Source organism: Streptopelia decaocto, assembly GCF_964273445.1.
Source record: "Streptopelia decaocto genome assembly, chromosome: 2".
Lineage (NCBI taxonomy): Eukaryota > Metazoa > Chordata > Aves > Columbiformes > Columbidae > Streptopelia > Streptopelia decaocto.
Window position 1 is genome coordinate 43356502 of NC_138655.1, and position 21034 is coordinate 43377535.

At 38.2% G+C, this 21034-nt stretch overlaps 1 protein-coding gene across 2 annotated transcripts in view; it reads right to left on the reverse strand.

Moving 5' to 3' along the window:
* The window catches only part of SNTG1 (syntrophin gamma 1), a 330365-nt gene that overhangs the window by 300303 nt on the left and 9028 nt on the right, over positions 1-21034 (reverse strand). The gene's annotated exons all lie outside the window — the stretch shown is intronic.

The window sequence follows — 21034 nt, forward strand, 5'->3', positions numbered from 1 at the left end:
CCAACAGAGCCTTAAGGGCAAAATATGCCATCATGATTAAGCTGTTTTAGCAACAGATCAGAGTCATCCTTGAGTGAGTCGAACTGATCAAACTTATGATCAAATTCTCCAATATAATAAGTTAGTTTGATTACCTGAGATACAGTCATTGAATTGGTGTCAGGCTCATGGTAAAATATTTCAAACATAATTTCTGAGGGTGCTTACTTGGTCAGTTGCTGTGTTTCATTATTTACTTATGAGAAACCAATGACTAAATTGAATCTCTATAACCTGAGGGTTCACAACAATTATTTAATGAAGGAGATAATTCTCTGATGCAAAAGCTGAGGGCTACATACTAAATTGCAAAAGCAAATATCTACTTATCCAATTTTTAACAGGGTAAACTATATTTTAGAAATCATCTATTAAAATAAATAACCTAGCAAGGCAAAAAAAAAAAAAAAAGTATTTATAATTACAAATATTACAAGTACATCACAAAGTACACTTTGTTTCTGTGTGGGTTAAGTGTTTAAGGCAAACAAAAAGAACAAGTGTGACTCTAGAAAGAAACTTCTGCAGACTAAATAGTAAAATCAACACAAACATAGAATCATAGAATCATTTCAGTTGGAAAAGACCCTCTGGATCATTGAGTTCAACCATAACCTAACTTCGCTCTAGCACTAAACCATGTCCCTAAGAACCTCTTCTAAACACCTTTTAAACACCTCCAGGGATGGTGACTCCACCACTTCCCTGGGCAACCTGTTCCAATGCCTGACAACCCTTTCTGTAAAGAATTTTTTTTCTAATATCCAATCTAAACTTCCCCTGGCACAACTGGAGGCCATTTCCTCTTGTCCTATCACTCGCTACTCGGGAGAAGAGACCAACCCCCTCCACGTTACAACCTCCTTTGAGGTAGTTGTAGACAGTGATAAGGTTTCCCCTCAGCATCCTTTTCTCCAGGCTGAACAGCCCCAGCTCCCTCAGCCGCTCCTCAAAAGACTTGTGCTCCAGGTCCCTCACCAACATATTTCTAGAAAAGCTTCCTCTGGCCAGAGATAGCCCACACAGACCTCTATGCAAAAGATTCACAAGACTTCAGAAAGTCCATCCTATGTTCCTCTCTCCTCATTTTCTCCCAGAGAAAATCACCACTCCACGGAGCAACATTTCTAGCCAAAGCAGAAGATGGGACATGCTTCAAAATGATAAGAAACAAATCTCAAGAGCAGTGTTACCCAGAAAAAACTGAGCACTTCAGTTCACAACAAAAAATAAATCACTAAAGCCCTGCCTGTTGGGAAATGCTTCAAAAATCTAACAACAAATTGGAGCTGACATTAAAATCAATTCATTACTTTGAAGAAATCCATTGGTGGATAGATATATTTGATTTCTATTTGCTGAACTGGCACACTACTTTCCAAGGGATCTTTGAATGAGCTTGCTAGTCTCCATGTACTGACCCAAAATGAGTCAAGTTCCAGCTTTAGTCATTTACTGTATATCAAAGCTCTTCCAAATGGATATTAGACTGTTGTTCACTATAAAACTCAATTCTGGAATAATTTTAGTTATTACAATGTTTTCACTTCAGAAAGATACAAGCAAAACCTACTGTAACTGTGCAGTGCCATTGAGTTTTTTTTAAAAAAAATGGTTTTCAGCTTTTATTATCAGAATTTAAGTATATAAATATACCTAAAATAGCATACTTCAAACCAAATTTAGATACAAAACCATTTATATTATACCACAGCAAAATGAAGTATCCATATTTTTAATTCACCTGACTTGAAAATATAGCCACATGGAGTAAATACCTCAGGAACCATCACTGAAACAAACTGAGACTAATTACTACTTGTGTGAGGTAATTAAAGGTGCCTGTCAATATTTTAGAGAAAAGGGAACTGATACAGATTAACTATTAAATTGATCAGTTAATTGCAAAACCCCAGTTCTCCTCCCTCGCTACTTTGGACACACATTTAGATGCCAGCTCCCAGTTCAGTCCTTCTGCTTGCTGAACTCTGCTAGACCTGACCTGACACTTCCCATCTCATTGAGCCCAGCTCAGCCTCACTGCAGGATCCTTCCCCACTCCATGTATCTCTTACCACTTCATTCTCCAGATATTGGCCAATCCTGTCCAATTTTTTTACTTTTGTTTCTCACTGCAGCCTGCCTTAATATTCATGCTAAACTCCAGCAAATGAACCTGAGAGTTGCTTTCACTCTCAGGGTTTTTTCTAAGTAAATGGGAGGTGGGGAAGCTGAGGGAGGAAGAGAATATATGAAGTTAAGCTAGCACGACAAACAGAACTGGTTAGCTCAATATTCAAGAAAAAAACAGCAAAGCAACTTTTGAATGTGGGAAAAGGCCTCCTGAATCGAGTTCATTCATCCACACCAAAAAAAAAGCAAAAAAACCCAAAAAAACCACACATATATATATATCCCTGTTCATGTGGTAACGAATGACTACACAGAGCAGTTTCAGCTCTCCTGTTTGCCATGGTCAGACAATCTGACATAGACTTAGCTCATCTCATCCAGACAATGAAAGATTCTAGTGTACTCTTGAGTTATACTTTAGCTTTGTAGTACATCAAACTATCTCCAGTTTACAGGCTTGTTTCTTTCCAGGTAAGTATTTATTGTTAGATCACATTAGATGTTCTGATCTCTTTTTTTCATGTTCAGTTTGCTCCAATACTTTAAAGAGGACAGTGTTTATTACAGTAGTCATCTTTACATACCAGAAATACTACAGCACATTTTCTTAACATTTGTTTATAAAGCAATAGTCCATATATAAACTTCATTATTCATTTTTGGTTCTTTAATGCAAAACTGTCTGCTTCCCAGTACCAGATGCTATCAGGTATTTTCTAAAAATACCTGAAAAATAAAAAAAAAAAAAGCATATTGCCCTCAAACTGAAAAACTGTCCATAACCTAGTCAAAATGAGGGCAGATGAGCAAAACTGTCCACCTTTTCACTGAAGAATTTAAATGGCAGTCCACAATATTTAGCTCACTTCAGAGATACTAAGTTGCATTTTTAGTTTCTCTATGGTAAAGCTATCAAAACAAAGGGGTTTTGGCATGCATCAGGTCAAATTCAAATACAAAATAATAAAGTATTTATCTGAGTTACTCCATTCCCTATAAAATTGTGCAAAAAGCATACAAATGCTACTGTCAGTCAGTTATAAAGTCAATTTTATGTCCTATTTCAAATAAAATTAAACAGGTGTATATAAAACAGGTCTATAAGATACATTCCCATTTTGTATACATACATCACACAAGAAAAGCTACCTCCAATGTACCTTAGAATCAAAAAGCCAAATGTTGCTTTTCACCAGGAGACATTCAAACCAGAGAGGGGTATGCAACCAATGGTCACTATTTTATTTCACTGTTTCCATTAACTTTGTGGCTCCATTGTTTATTTTACCAGCCACAAGTGATGTTGCAACTCATTGTGTTGCAAATACATGGGAATGCCAATTCATGTGTTAGTACACTTCATTCTAGACAGTGAATGCTGTAACACCAGGTGAAATGTAGTTACTTCATTATGCTACTGGACTGTTTCATGATGTGTAAGGCCAAAGTGGAGAAACAGATATACTCACTGCTTTTAGCACCTGATATTGCAATCTTAATAGCTTTATTTTTTTTTCATTTCAAATGAAAGAATGAAAGGCAATTATAAAAAGAAGAAAAGACTCCTTGCCCTACCCAAATCCTTTAACAACTGAAGTACAGGGTGCATGAACACAGGCATACTGAAGAAGTCCATCTACAAAGGAAACAAAAATCACACATATCCTTATTTCTGGCAAATGGTAATAAATAGAAGGTAGTCACAACTGTTGCTTCACCACACTTTTTTTACATTACAAAGACAAAAGAAATTGGAAGGGGCATTGCACTTTCTGGGAGAGGTTTCTGAACAAGAGCCATCATTTTTAGCTCCTTTTCCTATCAACCAAAACACATAATCTGACTGCCCAGGTGTCAGAAGTAGTACTAATATACATTTCATGGCTGGAGAAACATGAAAATGCCTGCCATCAACAGGAAAAAATGTGAGGTGAAAAATGTCATTGTCATCAGTAGAACCAAACTTCACCCAAAAGATAGATACGAGGTTTCTAAAAATAGTAATCTTTCAAAAACTAAACAAAAGTAAAATAAATTCATAAGTAATTTTTGATTATGCAGTATGTTAGAAGAAATATTCAAGAAATCAAAAAAATATCTTGAGGTTTTGAAATTAGTGTGAAAGGTTATTTTTGTTTTTTACATCTTTTTCAAATATTACAGTGAAGAAAAAGTTGAAGGTCTTTTCTTAATATTCGTCTCCCTTTCCGGTGCTGTACTCAGATGAATGCTGACTATTTACAAGTGAAGGAACTAAAATCAAAGCACTGAATGCATAAATAGATCACACTCTACTCTTTTCCCATGGAGACATTACTGGAAACAAAAAGGAAGGTATAAAATTTCAAGGTTTATTCTCAACACACAGCTTCAAACCAAAAAGAAAAAACACCCAACACTGTGGGAACTACAGGTATGCTATAAAAATATTAGGAGATATTTATTTGGAAACTTAAATGTAATAGTCATTTTCTTGCTGAACACATATGATTTATGTGCACAGAGCATCTGTCTCTCGTGATTACTGGAATGTGGTCTCACAAGTCTGCAGGATGCCAAAAACACTCACTTTTGCTCCATGGGCTTCATACCTGCACATCAATTGATGTTCGATCCACAACACAAACTGTGCTGATTTGTGCAGTGCAGAGGTGGATATCTGAACAAAAATCCTGGGCACTTAATCAGGGCTATGAATAGAAACAGATGGAGGAACTTCAACAATCTACCTGTAAAGTGGGCTAATAAACTAATTCTCCCAGAAGGAAAATCCTGGGATCTGGAGACAGAAAAATTGAGCTAGCTGGAACAGAAACAGATAAAGATTCTGGGACTATAAAGGTTTTGGGTGGCTTGATTTTCCGCCCCCCGTTAGGATGTAGGATGTGTCTCCTGGTGTGAATTGCTCAGAAGACTGGAGTTTTATAAAGAGCTTGGTTTATTAACATTGGCAGGATTTCTTGAGGGCCACTTCATTGGCAGCTGGTGTACATCCTTCAGTGTTACTCTTAGAATTTCTTTCTGTGCAACATTACTATTGAGTGTTTGAGGAAAAATCTTATAAATGGACAGGTGTGGGGATCAGCTTCAGTGAGCAACCAAGGAGAGACTGATCATGCAAGAATGAGGTCTACCTGAAATACAAAACTCAGAAGATGGTTTCTCTGCAGGGAAGGGGAGGGCAGCCTGTGACAAGTCACGTGCAGGAGAAATACAGGTGGATACATTCAGTAAAACTTTTTCGAGAATGACAGTAAAATACATTTTGTTTAAAAATGGGCTTTGGTTACAAAGATACAGGTATACATTTAAAAGGAGAAAAAATGGAAATATGAAAGGCATAAGAGTGTGTCAAGGTACATGTTTTTTGCTAAGAAACAAATCTCTTGATATGCCAAAACATATGTGGAGCAGAATTATTTGCAACATTTCATTTCACTCCTGAAGTTATCTTAGTTTCCAGAAGCTGCAAACATTTCCTTGTGTTCTGCTTGGCCGTTGTTAAAGCTAACACAGTTTCCATTTTTTAAAAGGCTCTATTTTTTAAAGGTGCTTTACCTTATCTTGCACCCTAGACAAACTGACACATCACAAAATCCTCTGGCATAAAGGACAAGCAGCAGCACTCCTTGAACAGGCCTTGGGCACATTGGCTGAGCAGTGCACTCAAAAATCCAATCTGCAGTGTGTGAGCAGAGCAAGAGAAAAGAAAGAGGAGAAAGGAAAGAAGGCCTGAAGACAACACACTGAGGAGCTCTGGAATGGATGCAGTGTTAAAACACATATTTCAGCAGGTATGACATACATGAAGAATTGGCTTCTGTTTTTTACCTTTAGCTTTGAAATCAGGCAAAGCAGAGATTCTGAAAGCAAGCTCCTGATTTTGATGAAGCAAAACTATAGACTGAAAACTCAGTTTAAGACTCTGGTTTAAAAAATAAATAAATTAATTTAAATGAGAACAACTATAATTTATGTGTATTAGACATATATATATTTATGTATATATATATTTATGGTTGGACTCAATGATCTTGAGGGGGTCTACCAACCACAATGATTCTATGATTCTATAATGAGAGAGTAATACAGAGGTGGTTAGCAGGATAACTTGTCCATTTGTCAACCTGCAGAATGTGAAGATCTATGTGTAACATGAAAATAAATTTATTATCAAAAAATATCTTTCAAAGAAATTACAACTTACTCTTTTTACACTGCTTTGTAAAAACCAAAATGGCTGTGAAATTGTTCAGAGTAACTGATAAACATTCACAATAGACTTAAAAAGGGCTTTACGGCATTAGGATGGAGACATTGAAGTATCAGGGACAAACATGAAACAGGTAACACTGTGTTGTATTTGTAACATACTGAGTTTCCAGGCAGTTTCAGTGGTAACCTCCCACACTCCAAGTCTTTCATGCTGTCTTCAGAACTGAAGGCATCCTAACATTTCATCTGAGCTTATTCAGCTTTGATAAGTTGGGAATCAAATCTCTTTTTAATGAGAAACATGTATAAGTGGCATGAACCCACTGACACAATATCAAAACCCGTTGGTTCATTTTTGTTCTTCGACACAAGATAAATATTTTGTGAAAGATCATAAATTGTCAAGATGAATGTTTTGAAGAAGCCAGGCACAATTTCATTGTAAATTTTCTGCTAATAAATTATTTAAAATAACAGAATGTCATCCAGTACACAAAAATACCTTAGATGATTTATCACCTTTTCTTAGTAGGGTTAGCAAGAGGTTTTGAAAGGATCACTGACAGCATTACCAGGAAATATGGAGAATAACATAAGAGCACAAGAAAGGAACTGTTAATTGTGAGTTATGGGCAATATCAGTTTACTGTACAAAGAGCCCAAGCAGCCACCACTGATTTATACACCAGCGCAATCTCTTAAGTAAGCAGGGGAGCATGAGAATGCATGCAGGAGTCAGCACTTCCGTACAGCCACCTGGGTGAGGAAGAAGGCCAGGCAGACAGCAGTGAGGTTGGGACCAGCAACCTCCCCCAATGCTTTCTGCACTGTACTCGAGCTGGATGGATGGAGAGGGTGGCACAGCCAGCAGAGTCACTGCAGGCACCAACAGCCCTGGCATCTGTGGTGACCCCAGCACCCCAGAAACCATCCCACCAGATGGTTTCTCTCTTGTTCATGTGGTGTATCTGGAAGGGAAGGACAGTGGCAGCACATGCTGCTCTCCTGGTATTACTGTTCCTGGCACCTGCAAACTCAGACTAACACAGCCACCACCACCTCCTCCACAACCAGCTCCTACCTAAAACAGTGCTTTTCTGGTGTCAGCTTTAAATCACACTTCCCTTATGCTTGCTCTGACCCTTTCTGAGTATATATGTCATCAATATCAATTCAGTAAAAAAATACTGTCGTAATTAAGAGAACTGAACAAATAGGGCTGACACTCTTCTTGGGGAGATACTGCAAGAGAACATAAATAAAACCAAAATATCTCTTTTTAAAGCTTGCAAGACCCTTATAAACAGAGATGTAGTGTTTACCAGAGAAGAAGATCTGTGGGAGAAAACCATGTGATCTAGCTATAGCAAACAAGCTTTCTTCCACAATGTGGACCAAGCTGTGTTTATGCCCATCCCTTCCAGTCTCATTGCTCATTAAGCAAAATCAAGTCTATCTCTGTGATAACAAAAGCAGCGAAGAGCTAACCAACGCTGCAGACAACAAAAGAAGAATTTCCTGATTAGCAGTATTTTCCCAGAATGCCAGAAGCACCTTAGTCAGCTTTCAGAAGTTTACCAGAAGTGACAACACAGGAGCAGAAACAGGAACTATGATAAAGGGGCTCTGTCATGGGTGGAAGCCCATCACACATGGGCTCCTACTGCTCACTGTCTTATTTTTTCTTCTACCCATATTCATAGTCCCTACTAAACACACATTTCTACTGGCTGATTGGCTCTGTTTTCCACTCTGGTAAAGCTGAAAACAGCTTAAACCTTGACACAGCGGTTTGAGATTCTTTGGTGAGATGAAGCACTTTAATGAGATCAGTTGCTTATTATTTTACAGTTACATCTGCAAAAATATCATCTGAAACATGGCTATTCCATGATGTAAAAAAGATTCTTTTTTTTTCAGCTATGACCATTTCCATGATTGCCAACATCCATGAAGGAAGGGGTAAAAAAAAAAAAGAAACAGAGAGAGACAGAGAGACAATGTTAAGTTGCAAGAAATGGGTAAAGGAAATAAAAGAGGTAAGTGAAACCAATAACACTGAGGAAAAATTAGGAGAAAAAACAATACGATAACTACAGTTAGGAAGACTGAGGGAGGTGAGAATAGCATAAATGGTGTTGACAGCATGCAAAATAAGAAGTTAGGAGGTAAAGAAAGTCTTTAAATTGTATATAAACAATGTGTACAAAAGACAAACAAGTATAGATAAATGAGGTACTGTTGATAAAATTACCACCACAAGAGGAAAACTACAAGCCTCAGAAAATGATGACACTTCAGGCATTACTAGAAGTAAAAAGTAGCCTTTTATTTTCTTTAAGAGATGTAGCTAGTCATAATGTGAGTACTCTGGGACATCTGAAACTATTCAGGAATAATTGTGCGTGCTCATAAGATTCCAGTTCAGAAAGTAGTGGTCAGGTGCAGAACCCTTTCACAGTTCAGCACTGATAGTGCAAGTGCCGTTTTCACTGTAAGAAGTACATTCATCTCATCCATACTTCTTTTTGTAGTGCTTCTGATGGTATTTTCATAGTTTAGGCTTTATTCCTCAATTATGGAAGCTTAATCAACCTGTGGTGGGTTGACCCTGACTGGATACCAGGTGCTCACAAAAGCCACTCTGTCATTCCCCTCTTCAGCTGAACAGGGGACAAAAAATATAGCAAAACGCCCACAAGTGAAGATAAGGACCGGGGCATCATTCACCAATTACTGTCACAGGCAAAACAGACTCAACATGGGGAAATTACTTTCATTTATTACTAATGAAATCAGAATAGGCTAAGGAGAAAATAAAAGCAAATCTTAAAACACCTTCCTCCCATCCATCCCTTCTTCCTTGGCTCAACTTTACTCCTGAATTCTTTGCCTCCTGCCTCCGAGAGGTGCAGGGGGATGGGGAGCAGGAGTTGTGGTCACATGTTGTCTCTTCTGCTCCTTCCTTCTCAGGGGGAGGACCCCTCACACTCTTCCCCTGCTCCACTGTGGGGTCTCTTCCATGGGAGACAGTCCTACATGAGCTTCTCCAACACAAGTCCTTCCCAAGGGGTGCAGTTCTTCACAAACTGTTCCAGCATGGGTGCAGTCCTTCAGGAACAGATTGCTCCAGTGTGGGTCCCCCACAGGGTCACAAGTCCTGCCAGGAGCCTACTCCAGCATGTGCTTCCCATGGCATCACAGCCTCCTTCAGGCATCCACCTGCTCTGATGGGGGTTCCTCCACAGGCTGTAGGTGAATCTCTGCTTCACTGTGGACCTCCATGGGCTGCAGGGGGACAGCCAGCCTCACCATGGTCTGCACCACAGGCTGCAAGGGAACCTCTGCTCCAATGCCTAGAGCAGTTAATAAAGGCATAATTTTCTGGATTAATTAATGCTCAAGAACTCATAAGAGGAAACCTAGCAAATTCCTTCAGTGGAGGGCAAAAAACAACCAGAAGGGTTTTGATCAACCTTAATCTCTTTTAGCACAGATTTTTTTAAATAACCAAAGTCATCATTGCTCAGCTTCATATTTGCATTTCTATTGTTTTACACCCTAGGCTAGATTTCACTGAATAAATCTGTATTTTCCAAAAATATAATTACATTGACCAATGAATGATCATTATAGTCAAAGACTGAACAATATGCTTGCTTCATAATATTCTCCTTTGTTTTCTTTTCAAATAAAATAATTTCCTAATAATTGCAAGGAAAAGGAAAAGGGTAAAACTGTTACTACAGTTAATGCAGTTATAATTCAATTTAGTCCTAGCCATTGGCATAATTGTTAATATGTTATATGCTCTTATTCATAAAGCTACCACTAGAAATGATATCACAGTGTATTATACATTCCCTGTAGCAAAGCTCTTGGCTTCAGACCCAGTTAACTTAGTTTATCTTTTTTCATTGAGCTACAAATTTATTAGACACAGTTCAGTATTTTCATTTGTGATATAAACTTGTCTGACCTGTTTCCCAACTCTAAAGCAGTCAACCTCCAGCAAAACAGATTGCTCGTATGTGAAGACATAAAAGGAATGTGGATCCACCAGTGTGTTTCAGTACTGCACACTAGAAAAAAAAAGCCTCCCCGCTAAAAAAAAAAAAAAAAAACAAAAACAAAAACAAACAACTTTTTAAATTACATGGATGTTCTTATAAGATTTTCTGAGCGCTGTTCCTGTTATTTGTTCAGAATTAGCCTTTAAGATTAGCAGTCTCAGAATATATGAAAAAAAAATTGCATGTGGACACTTTCCTCACCTTTCACATTTTTTACTACACATTTGTGTTCAGATCTTACACAGCACTCAAACAACCAAGGTAAACTGCATCTCTTTCAGATTCCTTTTTACTCTTTACCAAGACCTGTAAGATATATTGGGGTATTTCCCTTCTTTGCCTCTGAAGCGCAAACCATACTGACACACTTCGTTTTGCACTTCTAAAAATCCCTGTGAAATAATGTTTTTCAGTATTTCCAAGTCAGATTCAGTATAAGGCTCTCAGTTTTGCAGGGATCCAAAGCATGCATGCACTAGTATTTTGCCAGAAGCAAAATTTAACTAGAATTTATCATTGTGAAATTTTAGTCTTTTACAGAAAACATACTCAGTTAGAAAAGAGCATTTGAACAGAAACCCAACAGAAACACTGTTTAAAAATTGTGCCACTTTTGCTAGTAGTGAAACATTTTCCCCTCAGTTCTTATACTAGGTTGTTTAACAGAGTTTAAAAATGCAACTCTGAATGCTACATTTAATTTTCAAGAGAACTACATGAACACTGGTATATCTGAGTGACTCTAGAAACAATATCTTCCCCAAAATACAGGATGTATTCAATAAATGAACTTGATAATTTGTTTGAAATTCCTTTTAGTCTGTTACATATCTTAAAAAAAAAAAAAAAAAAAAAAAAAAGTAAAGCTAAAAAGTGGAAAAAAATGTATTTCCAATCAGCAAGCCAAAAATTTCACTGCATAATCCTCTGTGTCACTGCTACAGGAATGATGATAGAGTACAAAGTGATAACTCTTCTTTCAGTGAAAGTGAGAGAGGTTTACAATTCTTTCAAAGACTGGAAATCTGGCATGGGAGAGAGACATAGGTCACTTAAAGGAAAATTAAAAGTTAAAATATTAGTAAATACTTAAATGTAAAGAGGGGTCCTGAAATTTTATCACTGTGCATTTGAATCAGGTTTTAGGGCTCGCTTGTGCCTTTGGACATTTTGTTGAGGATCTCTGCTTTTACAGTTTCTAAGCTCTAAAATGCTTGAATCTTTGTGATTGGATAATGATGAACTGTGCAGCCCAGAATTATGTGGCAGAAGTTTTTTAGCCTTTCATCCATCCAGTTTCTTTGCAAAATGCCTGCTTCCACTGATCACAGCTTCTTGTAGCCCATTTGTTGAACACTAAAATAAATATCACAGTCCCCCAGCCATCATTTAAAAAGTACTCAGACAAATTAATGGAAGCCTATGTCTCATATCCCCAACTATCTTAATAAACTGCATTCCCCAGTTGTATCATAATTGCTAATTTGGCCACAATAAGCTTTAACTAGGACTCACAATACATTTTCTATAAATACAGGATTGTTCTACTCTGTGAAATACAAGATAGAATGCAAAACATCCAGAGAGTAACAGAAAAACAAAGGACATGTTGGCATAGTTGTCATTATCTTTAAATTTGATTGAGTAAGAAAATGAAGTCTGCATTATCGTGCCATATGTATATGCCCACACAAGGGTGAACATGTGAGAAATACTTGCATGTCTGAACATCTCCAAAAGCATTTATTAGTTTTCAGTCTCTTCTCCTCTCTCAGTCTCAGCAAAATGGGTCACAGGGGGAGGAGCACTGACAATAAAATATCCTAAAGGTTTTGTGCAAACACATAGCTGGATAAAACAGCCTCCATTATTAATCCTATTGGAAATTAATACATCCACCAGGGATGTGAGCTTTTATTCTTGATAGATAACCTATCGCCTTAAAATAAAGTGAAGACAAATGAAAGCACTGCTTGCAGAATTATTAACTGCTGTGGAAAAACCGAGGTCCTATAGTGGTGGGACCACAGAGCTATTTACTTAAATGTAATACATGCAAGACCACAGTGGGTTATCCCATTTAGAGAGAAAACATTATGCAATGCCCAATGCTATGCCAAAATACTGTATTGAAACAATAACTTCTTATTAAGCAAAGCACGGTCTTAACAGCAATGCAGTCTGAGTATCCACTGCAGTGGTTGCCTTATAATAACAAGACAGCTGTGGAAGAGAAAGACAATGACACTAGAAATCTTTGCTAAGGAGCATATATAGTATGCGAGGAAAGCAAAACGTAAGTTGTAAGTAGTTTAATGTTTCACACCAGCTGGCTGATTCAACCCCACAGAATGAGCCACTGACAAGGTGCTGTTGGACAGACAGGATCACGATGGACAGCTCTTCTCTCTCTTCTTGAAGGGGATGACTCTCTTACACTGTCACTACTATGCTAATTACACAGTACTCGTCTTTAATTCTACACACACATGCCTAATACAGAATCACAGAATCACACAGAATCACAATGTAAGGGATTGGAAGGGACCTCAAAAGATCATCTAGTCCAATCCCCCTGTATGAGCAGGAGCTCTTAGATGAGGTTACACAGGAATGTGTCCAGGCAGGTTTTTGAATGTGTCCAGAGAAGGAGACTCCACAATCTCCCTGGGCAGCCTGTTCCAGTGTTTTGTCACACTCACTGTAAAGAAGTTCCTTCTCATATTTAAGTGGAACCTCCTGTGTTCCAGTTTGTACCTATTGCCCCTTGTCTTACCACTGGTTGTCACTGAGAAAAGTCTGGCTCCATCCTCGTGACACTCACCCTTTACATATTTCTAAACATTAATAAGGTCAACCCTCAGTCTTCTCTTCTCCAAACTAAAGAGACCCAGCTCCCTCAGCCTTTCCTCATAAGGGAGATGCTCCACTCCCTTAATCATCTTTGCTGCCCTGCACTGGACTCTCTCCAGCATTTCCCTGTCCTTCTGGAACTGAGGGCCCCAGAACTGGACACAATATTCCAGATGCAGTCTCACCAGGGCAGAGTAGAGGGGAAGGAGAACCTCTCTTGACCTACTAACCACCCCCCTTCTAATACACCCCAGGATGCCATTGGCCTTCCTGGCCACAAGGGCACAGTGCTGGCTCATGGTCATCCTGCTATCCACCAGGACCCCCAGGTCCCTTTCCCCTACAAAGCTCTCTAACTGGTCATTTCCCATCTTATACTGGAACCTGGAGTTGTTCTTGCCCAGATGCAAGACTCTACACTTGCCCTTTCATTAATTTATTCCCCACCCAATTCTCCAGCCTGTTGAGGTCTCGCTGGATGGCAGCACAGCCTTCTGGCATGTCAGCCACTCCTCCCAGTTTGGTGTCATCAGCAAACTTGCTGGCAGTACACTCTATTCCCTCATCCAAGTCACTGATGAATATATTGAATAGTACTGGTCCCAGTACTGACCCTTGAGGCACTCCACTAGATACAGCTCTCCGACTAGACTCTGCTCCAGTGACCACAACTCTCTGGCTTCTTTCAGCAACATGGTGAAACCATGCTAATCCTGTTCTGGTTTCCTATCAAAGCATCTGATTCTTATTAACAGCCATTGTGTTTCTGTAAACTAGCATCATTCCCTCAAAATCATATGCCTTGACCAAAAAAAAAAAAAAAAAAAAAAAAAAAAAAAAAATCTACTTATATCTGTAAATAAGAACAAAGTAGGAATTCAAGAGTTTATGTTGCATGAGGGTGCATGATCTGCAAGTCTATGTGTTGGTCAATGCAAAAGCCAGACACCTGTGCTAGCATAAATCTACCTTCTACCTACAGCAAGGCTGAAACAAGTGTTAAAAGCTGGTTTGACAGTGTTTTCCAGAGGGCTTCATATAAGGCTATCTTTCCATTTTCATTCAAATGACTCTTATATTTCAGTTTTATTTTGATTCTCTCCTCTAACAGGAAAAATGTAACATCATATCAAATCCACATCCAGATTTTCCCATGGAATTACCGCAGTTTTGAAACTACATGCTAACACTGGAAAAGGATTTTTTTTAAGTCAGAACTTAAAAAGTAGCACAGGTTATTATCCCATATGTTCAGCTCTGTTCACAGAAAAAATGCTTGCAGAGATTCCTTCAAGTTCTTATTATAGTTCATGAATCCCAAGACCTCCAAGTGTTCCTCCTTACAATGCATCAATTAAGATAAAGGCTAGAAAATGAGCAAACATGACTTCATATCAAATTTAATTTATGTCAAGAATAGATTTAGACTAATCCATTTTAAATGCTCCTGCAGGATATTAAATTATTTTCCAGACTTGTGTAATGTTCTTCCAAAAGATAATAATACATTAGAGAAAGCAATGACTTAAGTATACAGGAATTTGCTACTAGATCATGAAAAATACTCCATGAAACCAAAACCGCATGTAAATCTGTATCTAACACACTACGTGCCTCCATTGTCTCTAACTACCAGGAATAAGCCTTTATGTAACCATTCATTAGTGAAGTCTCGAAGGCCTAACCCATGTGCCCACAAAGTATGATTTTAAGCTAAATGGGATAAATGAGCCAAAAGAAATGTATGTGACTTTCTCAAGCTTATGCGATGATCACAGGGTAAATCTAATTCAGAAGATCCAGTTCACTGTTGAGATCTCACTCTATTCAGTAGACTTGGTATTGCTGAAGTTAAATAACTAAGCTTAAATTAAAGCAACTTACAGGTTTGAAATTCACTTAAACTTCAATAAGGAAAAATATTACACATAGAAAAGTCTGGGGTAAAATATTTCTAAATTACAGAGAAGGCAATTTGGAAAAAAATAATAACAGGCCAGTTTAACTGTCAGTTGTTCACTTAGCTTCTGATCAGCCCACAAAAACCACACATCAACCCACCTCCCAGCCCAGGTTCTCTCTAGTTAAGAAGGGTTCACTAGTCCTTTCTTCCAGCAGTATGTTTAGTTGGATGACAAACTCCGAGGAAGAGAGTATGCATTATAAAAAAAAAAAAAAAGAAAAATTTTCAAAGGGAGGAGGTAGGTCAGCAAGGCAGCCGTCCAGCACTGTCTAGTTGAGAGCTTGCTGCCCACACTAACCTTTCAGGAGGGTGGTGGGGACTCAGGCAAGAGTTGGTGCAGCACACACCAGGATCCACATCTTCTTTTTGGGTCTCCCCACACTTCACAGCTTTACAGCCTGGATTCAAGAGTAAAATTTCTCTTCACCAATTCACTGGGGTTTTTTAATTCACTGTACATTCAAGTCGAGATGTGTAATATCAAATGTTCGAGCTGTTTGTTCTTAAGTCCTTTTCATGTAATTTTAAACTCAACTCTTGACATTAGCACTTTGAATTTTCTGTTGCTTGACAAATGGAAATGGGTTTCAGTTCAAGGAATCTAACACCAACCACTGTCATGACTGCGGTCAAATGCTGAAGACTCATCCGTAAACAAAACAGGGATGTTCTATCAACCTGAAAGTACATTTCCAGGTAATCTGCCCTTGTCTGGTATGTACTGCCTAAAGGCAGATGTCTAAAAACATTCATATCAAGCATCCACAATTTCACTGAATAAATGTATCTTAAATAGTTTTAAATTAAATATTCAAGTGTAGTTATTGAAACAAAAACTACTATTTTCATGCTCTGTGCCAGTATGTTTTAATACACAACTTTATATATTAAGTAGATTCTATTATTGGATTAGCAGAACAAAAAATGAAAAAAAGTGAAATTTCCCTTACTTGAAAATTAGTCATTAAGATCTCACTGAATTATATAAAACTATTCATATGAAACTATTCAAAATGAACCACTGAAAAAACTCATTTAGTCTTGAAATCAGTTCCAGATAGAAACCATCTGCAAGCATCCTTGTAGAAGTTAAGGTGACAACTGAATATTATAAAAGCCAGAACATTTTCACTTTCATGTGAGACAGAAAAATGTATTATGGAAATTTCAAGGGACAGAACAGGCAATTCAGACAGTGGTGGACCAGTGGTAAGAACAAAAGTCTCAGTAAGCTGCTAAATACAGCACCTAGTGCTTCCCTTTACTAAGCAAAGCCCTTGAAAACAGAGAGCTTCAGCTTGATGTGAGGCAGGAGGAACCAGCAGTGGTATGTAAAGAGAAGATTTAACAAGCCAGGAAGATGATCCTCACTTGTGATTCCGAATAGATTTGAGGAGAGTACATAGAGTGAGAAAGATTATTTGAAAGAGTGTAAATTCCTGTACAAGCACAGGCCACCATATGCTTTATGTAGGTTTAAAAAAAGCCCCAAGAACATCCAGACATATAATGTGGCCGCTGTCACAATCAAAGATGGGCTTGTCATAGATTTCCAAATTCCACAGCTATCAAGACTGACAAGCACTTAGTATCTATCATATTTAACACAGACATATAAACATGTATCTATTACAAACAGATGTGTACACACATTGGAATCATATACCGTCAAGTGATAAGCCTGTAAAGGATACAACAGAAATACTGGCAGGGAAATCATAAATGTGAAGCTCTAACTAGGTACCATCCTCAAAATTACTAAAATGAGCTGCTCTCAAATTGCCAATTTTGTCATCCCCTCAGGAAAATTTGGCTGAAAACCAAAAACTAAACTTATGGCAATTTAAGGGAAGTGTATTCACTGTATATGTGTAACAGTAACCAGAAATAGAAACAGATGTTATACCTGAAGTTTTACAGATGAGTTGACAACAGTCTTCATCACTCAAGGCACTTTTACTTCCACCATGATGGCACCTTGTATCTCAAAGAGGTGCCATATGTGCTCACTACTGTACACATGAACAACAAAGAAATATTATCCACTTACCATTTATTTGTATTAGGTACTTTTACATCATATCATGCCATTATACAATTACTATGTTGAGGATCTCACACATTTCCAGCAAGTCTCAGAACTAGGAATCTCATAAACAATGACAACTAATTGCACACTGTCCTGTAGGCTACTACCCAAGAAGATGGCCAGAAAGAATGTAATGTCTGGCCTTCCTCATGCTGATGAACTGAAAACGCAGGAGCTAAAGGTTTGAAGAGCCACAAAATGCAAGACAGGAGACAGGAAGAGACATCATATCGCTCATGGTTGTGAGAAGAAACAGAGCTCAAAGTTTGTGGGGCACAACACTTACCCCAAAGGTGTTTTTTGCCATAAGTAGCTATCTGCAGCATTGTCACTGACCTGTAACAGAAACATTATCCCCAATCTTTATAAATAAAGAGTGTGCCACCACAGAAACCTCCAATATGCATCTTCTATCTTCTTTCAATGGAAGCACTCCAGCAAGGGCCCAGAGGTAGCTACTCAGACGGGTGGGAACATCATATAAATCATTTCACACTTCAGAAGCTGCCTTGCATATTTCAGTAAATCAAAGTCTTCTCAGGCTGATGAAAACTGAGATTGCAGAAGAAGAACATCCTCTCTGTTGTCAAGAAAGAAGAGCTGATTCAGTCACACATCATGCCTGTCATGCTCTCACAAAACACCTGCATTCTTGCTCCAAGCAAGCGCATGCAGACTGGTAGGGAAATCAGCAGTATGGCTGCCATGAGGATTATGCCAAGAACCACTTCTCTATGCAGAGAACAACACACAGTGTGTCCTTTACAGCAGTTACAGGACTGACAAGGCTTCTGATTATGAGCAGCAGTATCCTTCACTTTAGATATTTGCTGCATGTAACACACCAAGTTTTCTGTCATAAGAAAAAATAATTATTATCTTTTATGACTCATAACAACAAGCTTTGTTTTGGTTAAACATGCAACCTTCTTTCATGGACCCCAGACTTTGGCATAAAAGTTAACTCTGACTCTTCTCAGTTTTCTTCTTAATTGTGTTAGACAAAACTGCAGAAATAATGCAGTACACACAAGCAGATGAAAACTTACGAAAAGAAAAAAAAAAAGATACTGAATTTGAGAGGAAGACCGCTTTTTGGTCAGCCAGTGCACACAAACAACTCATCACTGGAACCAGTGTCATACAGCATTACTGTGAATATTTAAATGCTAGATCCAGAGACACTAGGTCCAGAGCTTGAATTCACCCTATTAGGGGTACCAAAAACAGTGGGACAAATTAGAAAGCAGCTGTCCCTTCTGAACTAGCATTAACCAGTACATCATGGTTTGGCCTCTCCGCAGGTTTGGCAATAAGAACCTGGCTATGCCAGTACCCCAAGCCAGCAGATGGCTGCATGTTCTACTGATCTATGATTTTTGCCTACAGTAATTATTTGTATAAATAACTTCTTTATTGATTTTTTACTTCCCTTTATTTTACAGTTTTAAGCACCACTCCAGAGATGTGACTTGCAGACTCCAGGGGGACCTTCATCCTAAATCAAAGGTTGCATAGATAGGTGTTATTGCTATACACAGTTACTCCCAATCTAGAGCATCTTGCATGTGTACTCACTGTGTTGGATTTGTCTGCACAGTCGAAAACTCACAGGTCAAATACTACTCCTAATCTGCATTCTGAATGTGCCCTAGTACTGTGAAAACAACTGGCTTGTATAAGAGACCATAATTTTGATGTCTAGCACTACTCCGTGGTACTTAAAAGCATGTTTTCAGGTTGTTTCTCATAATTTCTAAATACAAGAGTGCATTTCAGATGGATGGTGTTAAAAAAAATCTCTCAAATAAAAGATGGTATTTTTGTAATTATACCTTCTCTTTAAGCTAAGAAAAAGCTTTCACAAACAAACAGACGTGTGTTTTGGGCAAAACCATAGGTTTTGAACACACAGCAGAACAGTTTCTACATTCATAAATATAGGTTACTACTGCAGATGTATATTTTTAAAAATAAAGAACTAGCTTTCCCTGCAGTAGCATCTCCAGCTATTTACATGACATAAACCTGCAGAAAGTGACATTTAGCTGTAATTGCAAAACTTCAAAGTACTGTATGGTTTTTGTGAGCATTTCTGCTGAGGTTTTTTCCAGCATTTTAAATACCTGCAAAGAGAGATGATCTAAATTACTTCTCACCATCCAGAAAAGGCAATTCTGCTGCCATAAAATGAGGAAGGTAAGTAAATCTTGTATATCATTTTGTAACTGGAGTAAAACAGACACTCAATCCATGAAAGCAGCCTTCTTCTTATCTACTTTATTTGAAGAAGAATTAGTATTTAGAAAGCTCAGAATCTTAATTTTACACTTTTATAGTTGCCTTTAGAGGTGCTTCCAGCTATTTGTTCCAGCTCTACTCTACACTTGGAAAAGAAGGTGCCCAGACAATTTTCCTAGGGAAATTAGAATTGTGAAATGAGATCCGTAACTCCACTTCATCTCCACACACTTCTGAGCACTGCAAAGTCTATTATAACAACTGGTGTGTGTATGAAGCCAAATTCATTGCAGCATTTATCTTGAGCCAGAGATACATGTATATACATGTATGGTAGGGCAAAAAGGAGGAGAAATCCTGATGATGCCACTTTTGCATCTCTCCTAACATGAGACAATCTGAGGACCTCGTCAATTTCCTTTTTGCTTGTGATGCACTAGGGCAAATCTCAAATAGCCTGAAGAACCAAAGCATCTCAACTACATTGCCGAAAGGGCCAACCAAAGTGAGTGGTTTGTCTAAGGATGCAACTGAATTCCTGCACATGAGGTCCTGCTTTAAACATGGGGAACCTATGGGACTTTTGGAGAACAATCACACAGATACAGTCTTTCCCAGTCATTTCTCTTTTGGACAGGGAACATGCTTCTGGCAGAATTCTTCTGCCTGAGTTTCAGGTTCATATTTCAAGGATGTAATTCTGAATATTACTGAACAACTGCAGTATTGGGAAGCACCACTTTCCCCTCAAGAACACGGACAGTAGTTCTTTTATCAAACACCTTCCTTCTGTCCTTCTTGCAGTCCTCTCTCTGCTTTGTCTAGCAATGCAGCTATCCAACTCTTCCTCTTTTCAAGGGTCATACAAATCCTCTCTATCACAGCATAAACCCACTGTATTTTTCTGCCTTTTTTCATACAGTCTATTTATATATTTATGACTCCAGGTACTGGTGATCTCAGGCTTACAGTCCAGCAACCATCAAAGAACTGTATAGAAGGCATACTGCCATATACACATGGTGGTCAGTACTACAATGCAGTAGCTAGCAGGAAAAGTGTTATGTCATTTTATGCTCCTGAGAGCAAAAGGTGGCAGTAAAAACCCAGAGTGAAAAACAGCAGAGTTCCCTATCAATATTCTTAAGCAACTACTATCATTCTTTCAATGAACAGCTGTATGTGACATGTTATCTGCATCTTATAACACTTAAAGAGCTTGTAGCTCTATCACCTGAATGGCCATTACTACTGACTTTCATAACACATTATAAGCCATTAAAAGCTTCTCCTCTACTTGGTAAACATTTCACTGGCATAAGGAATGCTTTATTTAAATTAATTCATTTAAGAAAAAAGTAGGGAAAATATGCTTATAGATTTCTTTTGGGTTTTGGTGTTGAGATTCAGAGGATACCTCCTGGCTTT